The following is a 13,014-nucleotide window of genomic DNA, read 5'->3' as shown; positions in this document are numbered from 1 at the left end:
GGGGAGAACCCCACTGGGGAGGACGAGGAACTGTGTCACTGTCAGCCCAGCTGAGAATTTAGTAATTGCTAAGATCAATAGCAGAGGCCATTTCTCAGGTAGCTAAAAGACTCATTTATGGATTCTGTGTTTGCAGCAAGTCAGGTTGGGCACTGTAAACCTTTAAAAATAAACCCAAGGTTTTTTAAAAAAAAAAAAAGTTTTGCTTTTAAAGTTCTCTGTTTCTCCCACAACTGACGTGACGGAATTCATCCTAATTTACAGATAAGCATCGGCGTGTTAGTCTTCACAGTTCCTTGTCTTTTTCCTCACCATAAGGGACCTGGAGGACAGATTCTGGTCCTGTTGAGGTTGGTCACTACTGATTCCTGCCAGACCAGCTCTCTGTAGCTGGATAGAGGCGGATGCGGCTGTGCCCAGCTCTGGCGATGCAGGGAGAGGGCCAGGCACTGAGCCGAGGGCAGTGGGTGCGCAGTGACCCCACAGGTAGCTCAGCGCCCGTGTTCCTGCAGGTTCTGCCCGCGTTCCGCGGCAAAGGCCACCGGCGAGGGACTGCGGTGCCTCTCACGCATCTGGGAGAGGGGAGTTCGCTAAAGCCAGGCCACTACTCCGCCGCGGAAACAGGGCACAAGGTCGACCATGCACAGCCCTGCCGTTTGGTTTTGGCTGCAATGTGCACGCCCACATGCAAATAGCGGCGTTCCCGCCCTCCTCCCTCCCGCCCCCAAACAGCAGCCGCTGCAGAAGGAAAGGGAAAAATAAAAAAGCGAGGGATCGGAAAAGGAGAGAGGAGAAAGGAGAAGGGAAAGAGGAAAAAGAAGAGACAAGAAGGAGAGAGGACACTAAAGGAAAGAAAAAAAAGCAGGCTGCTGGGCGGCCCCAGCAGGGAAAGGGGCAGGCGACCCCGCCGCGGACGCTCCGCGCCGCCCTATAAGAGCCGCTGCAGGGCGCGGGTTACCGGCAGTGGTACTGGAGTCGGCGTCGGGGGTGGGTCGCAGAGAGCGGAGCGGAGGCTCGGCAGCTCTCGGCTCAGACTGCGCTCGGCTCGGCTCGGCTCGTCTTGGCTGAGCTGAGCTGGGCAGGGCCGAAGTAAGTGAAGTGAAGTGAGCTGCGCTGAGCTGTCCGCGGGAGCGACGGCGGCTGCTGGCAGGGAGGTAGGCAGCGGAGGGAGAGCAGAGCCGGACGGGCGCTCGGCGGACTGCTGTAGGGGCAGGCGGCATGGAGCGGGACGAACAAAGCGAAGAAGTGGTTGGGGTTTAGTGTTATTTTGTTTTGTTTTGGATTTCTGGCGTGCTGCCGCCCGCTGTGCCTGGCGTGGCTTGGTAGATGGGTTATGGGGTAGCGGGGGATCGGGAGGGGGTTAATAGTGGTGGTTTTTTTTGGTCTTAGTTGTTTTTTTTCGGTTTTGGTTTGTTTTTTGGTGTTTTGTTTGTTTGTTTGTTTTGGTTTTGGTTTTTGTTTTTTTTTTTGTTGTTTCGTGTGTGTGTGTTTTGGTTTTGTTTGGCTGGTTTGGGGCGGGGATTTTTAGGAATTTCTGTGTGTTCTTATTTTGTTTTTTTACATGTATAATTATTTTATTTTAGCTGATCCTGAGCGAGGCGACTTTGACTTGGCAGCGCTCGTATAGGGTGGCTCACCTTACCACCGCCGCCGCTTCCAGCCCTGGTGGGTGCTACAAGATAACGGGAGGGTTTTCACCCCTTTCGCTCCTACGCGAATAAATTCCGGGGAGAGGGATAGGGACGAGGAGGCGGAAAAGGGGGAGGACAGGACCTTGGGATGGGGGGGGGTGTAAAAATAAACTATCGATACAGCCGCTTTTATGATGGGCAAGGGGGTTCAGCTGCACACAACAAATCCTGCTTCTGCATGCCAGGCTGTTGTTAAGTCTGGACTGCTACATTACAACATATCATCAGCCTGTTTCAAAATAACTGCTGCTTAGTTCTGGAGGTGCACAGCTGCCCAGATGCTTAAAATGTATCAGGGAAATACTCCAATTATAAATTGAAATTTCATATTAAACAGTATTTTTGCATGTTTTAAATCGGAAGTGCTGCCTTCCCTCCACCCCCATCCCCACAGCTGCTGGCCTTGGACATCTTAAGGTTATACAAATAACTCATTTGAAGGATCAAAGTTGATCTTTAGTGTGTTGGAATAGCTCTTACTGAAGTGAGAGGAATGTAAACATGTGTTTACATACTTGTGAACATGCTCTAAATTGAAGCCTAAAGATGAGTTGCAGTTTATTGAAAACTACCAATCTGGATTAACAAAGTTCATTTTGGAGGTGCTTTGAAAATGAGTTGGTGCTTGTACTGCAGAGAGCAGTCATATCTTGAGGATGTTCCATTAACAACAGATGGCTGTAGAAAGGCTTTTGTAATGGCACAGTCTCGCTCAGTTTTGAAAGAGGGTCATGGTAGTATGCATTCAGTGCAAATGCTTTTTGTGCGTGGCCCTTATGGCACAGCTTGCCTACCTAAAAAGTGGGAGTGGGACTGCATGCTGAGACTTTCCTGTAACACAAATCACTGCCTGATTAAGTTATTCAGATAAATGGATACTGCCTGGGACTCTGCAGTGTGTTACTGGTGTAACAGATAAAAGTGCTGTTGGTGGGTCTTCACAATTCACTGTGCAAACGTGAATTAATTTATGTGAGAGGGGTGTGAAACCGTCTGTATCTGCTAGGGTCTGGACAAGTAAGGGCATGATGCCTGCGGTGTTATGGAGTACCTTATTTCTCATGTAATGATAATTTGGTAGGGCTGATTATGCGGGTAAAAATTAGTAGTCAGGTCTTGACAATGTATGGATAAAAGTTTGGTATTGTGAAGCATAAGAGAATTAAAGTTGAACCTGATAAGTTGAGAATGCGTGGCTTTAAAAAATGATAAAAATCACTGCTTTTCTTATGCTCACTGTAGGTGTTTTGGGGAGATACCTGCTAGCCTCTGTGTTGCAAGAGATCACAACTACTATCATCTAGGTTCGAGTCTAATAATCAAGCAGCTAGTCCCAACCATTCACAGTAATTTTTCCCAGATAAGTTGCTGCTGCAGTGCACTTAGCCACATGATGTGAAACAAACACCTCATGTGTAGCTAGCTATATGTTAGATTTTGGCATTTGCAAGAGTTGTGGTAATCCTTTGGATATCAGTTCCAAATTTCCTCTGAATACATCTGCATAGCAGTGCGAGCAAGTATGTTGAAAGTTTCTTAATAGTGTCACCCAGTGAGATTGAGGCACTTTGATAAATCAGTTTGCCACAGGCAGCTGCTGGCAAACCTTTTTGTAAAGCAAAATTTGTTTTCAAAAACACTTGTTGCCTGATGCTATTGGTGTAAGCATAGATTTGGACCGGCACACCAAATTCAACTTCTACCATTACAGTGTAAATAAGAGTGGCTCCTGGTGAAATGCAGAATTACAGAAAATGAAATCCCAGGAGTTTTAAAAAAAAGGTAAGCAAAACTATTTTGGTCTTTGTCCAGGAGTAGCCTTTACTCTAGCATTCTATAAGCTGAACTGGCTTTGTGAGGGTAAAACGGTCTGCTGTGGTTCAAGTCACAAGCCTTAGTGACTGGGAGAAAGCAGCTAACCAGGTTCTGGGCTGGAGTGTTTTCAGGTTTTAGTCAAGTGTAATACACACAATTCATGAAGCAAGTCTCCTTGCCTTCATCTCTGCAAGCCTGTTTTCTCACCAGTGAGTTCACCTGGCAGAGTCGGACCCACAAAGACACAGCAGGAGGAGGATGGGTCTTGAGCTCATCCATCTGTGGCCATATGTGATCAGCTCTGCTAGTGTTTATTACATGCATTGCACCATGAAGGCAGAATATTTCTTGGGGTGTGGTTCCTTCAGAACTTTAATCCAGAGTAATTAAAGGTTGCTAGTGAGCTAGTAATGGACCTGCTTCATTTTCCCCTGACTGCCCGTTCTGTTCTCTCCTCATCCATCTCATTCTCTGTGCTGGCACTGGAGTTCACCAGCCCATGGTGAATGACTGAGAGCAGACTCTTTTTGCTTGGTGATTGGTTTTTTTTTGGTGTGTTTTTTTTTTTTTTTTTTAGCATCCTGTATTTAGAGTCTTCTCATAGCTTTGCGAGCACTGGTGCCAGCACAAAGATGATGACAGGAGAAGAGCAGAAAGGGAACCAGACTACCACTTTGTTTAAGTAACTTCAGAGCAGGCACCCTTGGTGTTTATATAGATCTCCTCGGCTGGGCAACACACCAGATCTTGAAATAAGTCCAGAGGCCAATGCTGACCAAACACCACAGGGTTTCTATTAGGCTGGTTATTCTGGGTGACCCCTGCTGTGAGAGGGGCTAGAGTCAGGATCCACTGTTTAATAAGACATTTTATACATGTGACACATTGTCATCGTTTATCTGAGGCAGGTAGGGGCTCTACCCACTTTTCCAGGTCAGTGTTAGTAGAAATGCAGTCTCTGGATGAAGATCTGAACTTGAGTGCTTGAAAGTTTTCTGTGCAGTTAATGGGGATGTACCTCTGCAGTTTACTGGTACTAAGAGTATAGATTAAGAACACCGTGGCGAGACTCCACTTGCAGTGTACAAAAGATGATTGCCACAAAAACGTTGAAATATTTCATGTTCTGTAGGTACATTTCATGTATTTCTATTGGTCATGGAAAAGTCACACAGAGCAGCTCAGATGAATTAATGTGATGTGAACTACTAACTGAAGCACCCTGTTCTCTATTTTTCTTTTTTTTTTTTGTCTATTTTTCTAAAATGTGTGGCAGAAAAGCTAGTCTTGTCTTTTTTAGTGTTTGTCACTGGGGGGGGGGAAAGCATGTGAGCTTGCCTCAAGGACTGAGAGGGAGACAGTGTAGGATGGAAAACTGTTGATGCAGCTTTCCTGACACAACAGGCTAACACTGTAGGAAAAACGGGAGCATTCAGACCTTTATTCACTGTGTTATTAGTGAAAAAGCTTGATCATAGATAGTAAGAATGCACATCAGTCTGAATGTCGTACATATCCACACACAAGCTAACCTTTTTCCTCTTGTGTTATTTTCTGGAGGAGTGTTGCTTAGCAGAACTCTAATTAGAGTCTAATGTGATGAGATGGGTTTGTGTTATGCTAACTTTGTTAGGGAACAATTGCTATTAAGACAGAAAACGGAGAATGGAAGAGCCTTTCCAAGGCTGTTCTGGTTTGGGCTAGATAACAAGGTCATTCTCTGGGAAAAGAACAAACAAAGTCAGAGATCGGCAGAGATCACAGAACACACAGTTCATAGATCGCTCTGGAGATGTGGTTTCCTTTTTAGCAAATAACAGGCAGGGCTGTGCGGAAGATAGAGGTGACCAAAACCTGTTACCATCCTTACTTGCTTGGCTCCCTGGAACTATGTGCAGCTTTACTTCCACATTTCCAAGTGAATGCTTGTTACCAGGAGCAGGCAAGCGCACCGTGCAACTAATACTCATTAGCGTTCTTGATTTAGCTTAGTAAATGCTCAAATTGAGCCATGTGGACACTCTCAGGGCAGTGGTGGTGGTGATGTAGGTGAAAAGAGCAGGGCTAGGAAGCAGGAGAACCTGGTTCCCAGCACCTGTGCCCATCTTCTTAAAGGCTTGCCCTTCTTTCCTCTTACGTGCTTTCAACACGGTTGTAGCAATGACATGACAAAAGATTGTCCTTTTCACAAATAGGAGTGAAAGTGTGCTTTTTCTCACCTGTGGCAGGTAACGCATCTTTTTAAAGACACTGTTGCTAGTGTCAGCAACCTGGGCTTAAGTCCCAGGTTTTCAGATGTAGTGTCTGTTTTTCCAGTGATGATTTTTTTTTTTTCCTTCAAAAGAAACAAACGAATTATGATGTATTCTTTGTCTGAGAGCTGTATTCATGGGGAATATACTGCTATTCCAGGGATCTATTGATGGCTTTTTTCCTCTTTCCCATATTGTAACTATGCTCCCGTAACAAGAGTCTGCCTATGGCTGCTATAAAAGCAGAATTAGGAACAAATTTGAATGGATTAATAAATTCTGAATCCTCAACCGAAAAACAAAACAGCACCAATTTTTTTTTCTGAGCACAGACACACAGGCATTTCATTCTGGTAACGGTACAGGAGTCCAAGTTCAAAACCTACTCCTCCCCTAAATGAAACATTCGTATTTAATAAACTAAATTGATCCTGCATTTTGCATTTTTGTTTTACTAATAGGCAGTGTGGTTCTTATCTAATTTCTTTGTTTAAAAGTATTTTAGACATTTTAATTATTCTTTACTCTATTAAACCAGAGCAGTAACTCATACTGCTTTGCTTCCCAGCTTTCTCAAACCTGTATTTAAGTATTCATCACTAAGAGTTTTCCTACTGTCTCTGGAGAGATCTGGACTTGCTTCCTTCTTTTAGTAAACTGATACCATCACCTGTACACAATCTGTTTTCAGATTTTTTTTTAGATCATATTTTTGGCATGTTATTTTGCTGTTCTCCTGATTGCCATGTCTTCCAGACCTTAATTCTTAGTTCTTGTGACCTGCTTTTAATTTTCCACACTACTACCTCTATCTTCCCAAATGTATTTATACATAAAAGCAGACATAATTACAGTCAATTTGGTTGTCTGTGGGAGTAGGCTTTCGCTCTTTTGGAACTTTCTCAGCATCATTAAGGATAGCCTAACCTCAATAAAAAGAATAAATAAGTTGTTTGGATCCTGTAGCTACTAAAAGCTTGCAGAACTTTTGTTCACAATTCTGTCATGCAAGCTTACTGCTGTTCCTTTCGGTATTTCATGCCACTTCTGTGCTTACCTGAAGCTTTTTCTGTTCTGAGCCATTTGCTTGAAATTTGGTAGGCAGCAGCTCTTCGCCTGTGCTTGGTTCCTTGAAACTATTAGAGCAAACATATGGAGCTCTGTCCTGAATCTTTCTGCATAATGAGATGTAGCTTAGGACATGAATAAATTCTGCCATCTTTCTCTTAGATCTATCTGTGCATGATGTTAAAATAGCTGTACGTTAGCCTGCTTTGCAAGTCTAACTGTTGGGCTGAGCCGATGGGTTGTAGCTTCAGCAGCAGTGGGGGTATGGGTTATACAGCTGGAGTTACAGAATATAAAGTGTGTGGAACAACTGCTCCCTCTGTGGATCAGGCAAAAAAGGGAAGATTGGCACACACTTTCTGGCACTGCTCCATGCTAGCTGCCCTGTGCCACAGCAGGCACCCGGGCTTCCTTATCATGTGTGCCAATTATTTTCATATTCTTTTATGAATAACCATAGAGATAAGTGGTTATTGAACTCTGTATCGGTTGCCAAGATGGAGCAGAAATCCATTCTTCTCCATAGCTGACACTTAACTGCTTTCAAAAGTACTTAGACATCTGTTTATCGCTTCAGTGAATTACTGACTTCCAAATCCATACAGTTAGATGGTAGCCATGTGGGAGCCAAGGTCTTGTTGTAGGCTTTAAAGGATCAGACTCTGCTCAGGCTGACAGTGGATGCTAAATACTGCCTTTGCCAGTTTATTGCTTTTTTTTCCAGCAATGTCATTTTCTTTCATCGTGCTAAGGGCTTTTTCTTGGCTAATGTTTTTCTGTGTAGTTTAGGGATATTTTCATTTCATCTGCTGTTACTTATATCTATGCATCAAATATCAGTGTGGTTGTGTAGGTATCAAGCTTAACAGTCAGCTTCTTCTTTATGCCAGTGAATCTCAAAGGCAACACTGGGATATTTTCAACAGTATAAGCCATGTTGTATTCTGCTCTGCTTGTGAATGTACATGCTGGTTTATGGCATGATGGTCCCAAATAGCAAAGATTAAAAGGAAACTAACAGTAAAGGTTCTTTTGATGTTACAGGGCAGACATACACCTCAAACAGCAGTTTAATCTTGTACTGTGTGCAGTTTGTGTCCATGTCTTCTCCCAAAATAAAGACCAAGTTACAAAACCAAGATAAAAACTCTGTCTGGGGACAGGTGAGCAGTCCACAGAGAGTTTGTGGGTCAGGGTTAAAGGGAATATAGCTATGGGAGACATTACTGTGGGGATCTGTTACAGACCAGCCGATCAAGGAGAACCTGCAGATGAAGCACTCCACAGACAGATAGGAAAAGCCTCACGCTCGCAGGCCCTTGTTCTCATGGGTGACTTCAACCACCCTGATGTCTGTCAGAAGGACGGTACGGCCCAGCACAAGCAATCCAGGAGGTTCCTCGATTGTGTAGAAGACAACTTCCTTCTGCAAGTAATAGAGGAGCTGACAGGGAGAGTTGCCATGCTTGACCTCGTGCTCACCAACAGGGAAGGGCTCGTTGGAAATGTGACTCTCCAGGGCAGCCTTGGATGCAGCGATCATGAGATGCTTGAATTTGAGATCCTCAGGACAGTGAGAAGAGCGTGCAGCAAGCTCACTGCCCTGGACTTCAAAAGAGCAGACTTTGGCCTCTTCAGGAACCTGCTTAGGAAGGTTCCATGGGATACAGCCCTAGAGGGCAGAGGGGCCCAAGACTCTTGGTTGATATTCAGGATCACCTGCTACAAGCTCAGGAGTGTTGCATCCCAACTAGAAGGAAGTGCAGCAGGAGGGCCAGGAGACCTCCTTGGATGGATAAGGAGCTCCTGAGGAAAATTCAGTTGAAAAAAGAGGCTTATAATAAGTGGAAGCAAGGACAGGTGGCATGGGAAGAGTGCAGGGATGTTGTCCGGGGAGCTAGGGACCAGGTTAGGAAAGCTAAGGCTCAGTTAGAATTAAACTTAGCTAGAGGTATTAAAGATAACAGGAAGGGATTCTACAAGTACATAGCAAATAAAAAACAGACTAGGGAGAATGTAGGCCCCCTCAGGAAGCTCTCAGGAGAACTGGCTACACAGGATTTGGAGAAGGCTGAGGTTCTGAGTGACTTCTTTGCCTCTGTCTTCACTGGCAAAGGCTCTGACCAAACCACGCAAGTCTTGGAAGGCAGACACAGGGACTGTGAGAATGAAGACCTTGGGCCCACTGTTGGAGAGGAACTAGTTTGGGAGCATCTTAAAAATCTGAACATGCACAAGTCCATGGGTCCTGATGAGATCCATCCGTGGGTCCTGAAGGAGCTGGCAAATGAAGTTGTGAAGCCACTGGCCATCATATTTGAAAAATCATGGCAGTCAGGTGAAGTTCCTGATGACTGGAAAAAGGGAAATATAACCCCCATTTTCAAGAAGGGGAAAATGGATGACCCAGGGAATTACAGACCAGTCAGTCTCACCTCTGTGCCTGGCAAAATCTTGGAGCAGATTCTCCTGGAAGGCATGCTAAGGCACATGAAAAACAACAAGGTGCTTGGTGACAGCCAGCATGGCTTCACTAAGGGGAAATCCTGCCTGACCAATCTGATGGCCTTCTATGATGGGGCTACAGAACTGATGGACAGGGGTAGAGCAGTTGATGTCATCTACCTGAACTTGTGCAGAGCGTTCAACACTGTCCTGCACGACATCCTTGTCTCTCAATTGGAGAGACATCAATTTGATGGATGGACCACTCGGTGGATAAAGAACTGTCTGGATGGCCGCACACAAAGAGTTGTGGTCAATGGCTCAGTGTCTGGCTGGAGACCAGTAATGAGTGGTGTCCCTCAGGGATCGCTGTTGGGACCGGTCTTGTTCAACATCTTTGACATGGACAGTGGGATTGAGTGCGCCCTCAGCAAGTTTGCTGATGACACCAAGCTGTGTGGTTCAGTTGATACCCTGGAGGGAAGGAATGCCATCCAGAGGGACCTTGACACACTTGTGAGGTGGGCTGATGCCAACCTCATGAAGTTTAACCATGACAAGTGCAGGGTCCTACCCCTGGGTTGAAGCAATCCCAGCCCCAGCTACAGGTTGGGCAGAGAAAAGATTCAAAGCAGCCCTGTGGAGAAGGACTTGGGGATGTTGGTTGATGAGAAAATGAACATGAGCCAACTTCAGTGTGCACTCACAGCCCAGAAAGCCAACTGTATCCTGGTGGGCTGCATCAAAAGGAGCGTGACCAGCAGGTCAAAGGAGGTGATCCTGCCCTCTTCTCTGCTCTTGTTAGACCTCACTTGGTGTATTGTGTGCAGTTCTGGTGTCCTCAACATAAAAAGGACATGGAACTGTTGGAACAAGTCCGGAGAAGGGCCACGAGGATGATCAGGGGACTGGAGCACCTCCTGTATGAAGACAGGCTGAGGAAGTTGGGGCTGTTCAGCCTGGAGAAGAGAAGGCTGCGTGGAGACCTCCTAGCAGCCTTCCAGTATCTGAAGGGGGCCTATAGGGATGCTGGGGAGGGACTCTTCATTAGGGACTCTAGTGATAGGACAAGAGGTAACGGGTTCAAACTGAAACAGGGGAAGTTTAGATTGGATATAAGGAGGAAATTCTTTCCTGTAAGGGTGGTGAGGCACTGGAATGGCTTGCCCAGGGAGGTTGTGAATGCTCCATCCCTGGCAGTGTTCAAGACCAGGTTGGACAACGCCTGGGCGATACGATTTAGCGTAAGGTGTCCCTGCCCACGGCAGGGGGGTTGGAACTACGTGATCTTAAGGTCCTTTCCAACCCTAATTATTCTATGATTCTATGTGTAAGACACTCCTTTCCAAAATATCCTAATGGAGGTGATGGCCAACCTGCAAGGCTTGGTAACTTTGCTCAATAGAAGATACAAGCACACCATTGATGCTCCCTGTACTGTGCAGTAGGATCGTGGAGCACCTCTCAGCGTTAAACTTTGTTAAACCATATCTGTGGCTGCTTTGTCTGAAGTGATCCAATGACCAGGATGTGCTATGGAAAGGTTGTGGTGCAAAGTGTTTCTGTCTGACCACCATCTGAGCTCATGGCTTTCTTTTCCTAGAAGTTGATGAGGCTGATGACTTTCATGGGGAAGCGCTGTCTTCCTTCTCCTACTTGAACCTGCTGCCAAGCAGAAAAGTACCTTTTCCAATGTGAAATACTTCACTGTTTTTCCTAGTTGCAAAGATAATGTCCTTAAGTGGGATGCGTCATCAGCTGGAAAAAGAGGCTGAGGCTGTGTAACAGAGCCTTTTGCAGACTCGGTACTGATGATACTGTAGTTGCTCAGAGATCAAAGCTTAATGGCATGAATTGAGCTCAAATGTCGCAATTATTATTTTAGCAGGATGTTCTGTTATTTCGAGATTCCACTAGAGAAAAGCTCATTCTTTGAGAGCTAAAAAAAAGAAATATCTGCCAATATGGACTATGGATTTTTGGACATTGGCCGTGACAAAGCAAATTACCTTGTGTGTTTGCTTTTGCTAAAGAATGGACTAGGATTTGGCTTTTTTTGTAGGGGTAAAAAAGGGGACATTCGGTATGATGTTGAAAGTTTAAATGCTTCATGTATTTTGCAATCTTCCAGTAGAAGCTGTTAGTTGTTTTTTTTTGTTAAAATAGAGGACTGTATTTCATATTGAGTGTTATATTTGACATTTAAGAAATTGCTCTTCCCTAAGTCTGTACCACAGTCTCTTTCACGTGTTTCTTCGGGTCAGTCCAGCTGTGGTGCATGCAAGCTTGACGTCTTCTGTTGTACTGAAGCTGTGCTTGTTTTCACTAGTGAGCCTTTAAAGCATGCTACAAGTAACAAGAACCAGTTGTTGTGGTCATTCTGGTAGGCAGGCATTGCTCCTCTGTGACCTGGGACAGGTTTTGAAAACAGCTGGGCATGTTGTGACACAAAGGAAGCTTATAAAAGGCCAAGCCATGTGTCAGAATGTGGCTGCATGTAAATGTCTAAGGAGGCAGTGAAGACCTTGGAAAACAGTTCGATTTGTGTTGCTGAGTACTTTGTAAGCTAGTTCTTGACTCTCTGAGAGACTGTCCCCTATAGTCGAACCCTGACTGGTAGGGAAGGGCCCACCTGTGGCTCAGAAATATATCTTGGGAGTTCAGCTCTTACAGAAGAGGAAAAATTGTTACTCTGAAGAAGGATTTCAGGGCTTACTATGTTACTTCTGGGCCAGGTCTTTCAAAATCATCATCTGCTCAGCTGTTCATAGCAGAGCATTCAGAAGGGTGCAGCACATAATACACTGACTTTTGAAAAATACATATGCACAGTCCTAGTGCCAAAGCTAAATACCTTTAGAAATCCCTTACCTTTTTGCCTAATTAGTTGGGAAGCCAGCCTCAAACGTAACACTGTATTCACTCCAGCTCTTGTCGTAGCAAGATTCAGGCTCCCTTCCCTGTGTAGCAGTTAGTACAGCAGACAGAACCTAGTATAGGGTTATGTCAATAGCTGTCTTAATAGCAGCAGGTAAAGCGGGCTGTGAATATGTATTTTATTGTCAGCCTGTGCTAAAACAGGTGGAATCCTTTTCCACTGGTTGTCTCTGTCTCCAGTCTTTTGTGAGGTTGGGAACTTTAGAAAACACCTATTCGGTGTTCTGTAGCTGTGTGCCTGCTGCCTTAAGGATTCTGTGGGTGACTGAGATGCTATGTGTCTCCGTTTCATCTGGATCAGAGGTGGCAGGCTGATAGATTCCATGAGACTGTTTCATTGCTTCCTGATGTTTTGGCACTATCCTTTAGTATCAGTTTTGCAAAATTTGACATGCTCCTCAAAGAGGTAAAAGGAGTTAAGCTAGTGCTGGATTAGCGTGAAGGAGGATCTTGAAGTACGTCTGTCATACTAATAGTTGTTATTTAGAGCGCAGGTGGATGGCCATGTTGAAAGCAATGTACTAGTTGCTTTCAGAATTGGTAAGCACTGGAGAAACGAGGCCAAAACCTGCTTACTACCTAACCTAAGGCCAGATAGTGTGTGTAAAGTGATGTAAACTAGTAGAGGATTGTCCTGGGTTCAGCAGTAGCCGTCATTTTTCTCCTCCTTGGTAGCTGGTGCAGTGCTGTGTTTTGACTTTTGGCTTGGGAGCAGAGTTGATAACAATGATGTTTTGGTTTGGCCAAGGACTTTGTGAGCCTCATGCTCTGCCAGGGAGGAGGGGAAGCCGGGAGGAAGCAGAGAC

At 45.1% G+C, this 13,014-nt stretch overlaps 1 protein-coding gene across 3 annotated transcripts in view; it reads left to right on the top strand.

The window, feature by feature from the left end:
• Positions 1 to 1,091: 1,091 nt before the first annotated feature.
• Positions 1,092 to 13,014, top strand: part of ABCA1 (ATP binding cassette subfamily A member 1) — a 97,320-nt gene continuing 85,397 nt past the window's right edge. For 2 of the 3 annotated variants that reach the window (XM_057419364.1, XM_057419361.1), the window contains exons 1-2: positions 1,092 to 1,154; positions 1,584 to 1,665. The gene's annotated coding sequence lies outside the window, so the exon portion shown is untranslated. The remainder of the gene's footprint in view (positions 1,155 to 1,583; positions 1,666 to 13,014) is intronic. The other variant, XM_057419363.1, reaches the window with a different exon arrangement.

The sequence above is a fragment of the Pezoporus wallicus genome, unplaced genomic scaffold (genome assembly GCF_028554395.1).
Source record: "Pezoporus wallicus isolate ANWC-B61680 ecotype Strahan unplaced genomic scaffold, APGP_CSIRO_Pwel_v1 contig_7344, whole genome shotgun sequence".
NCBI lineage: Eukaryota > Metazoa > Chordata > Aves > Psittaciformes > Psittacidae > Pezoporus > Pezoporus wallicus.
This window is presented reverse-complemented; position numbering and strand designations above follow the sequence as displayed.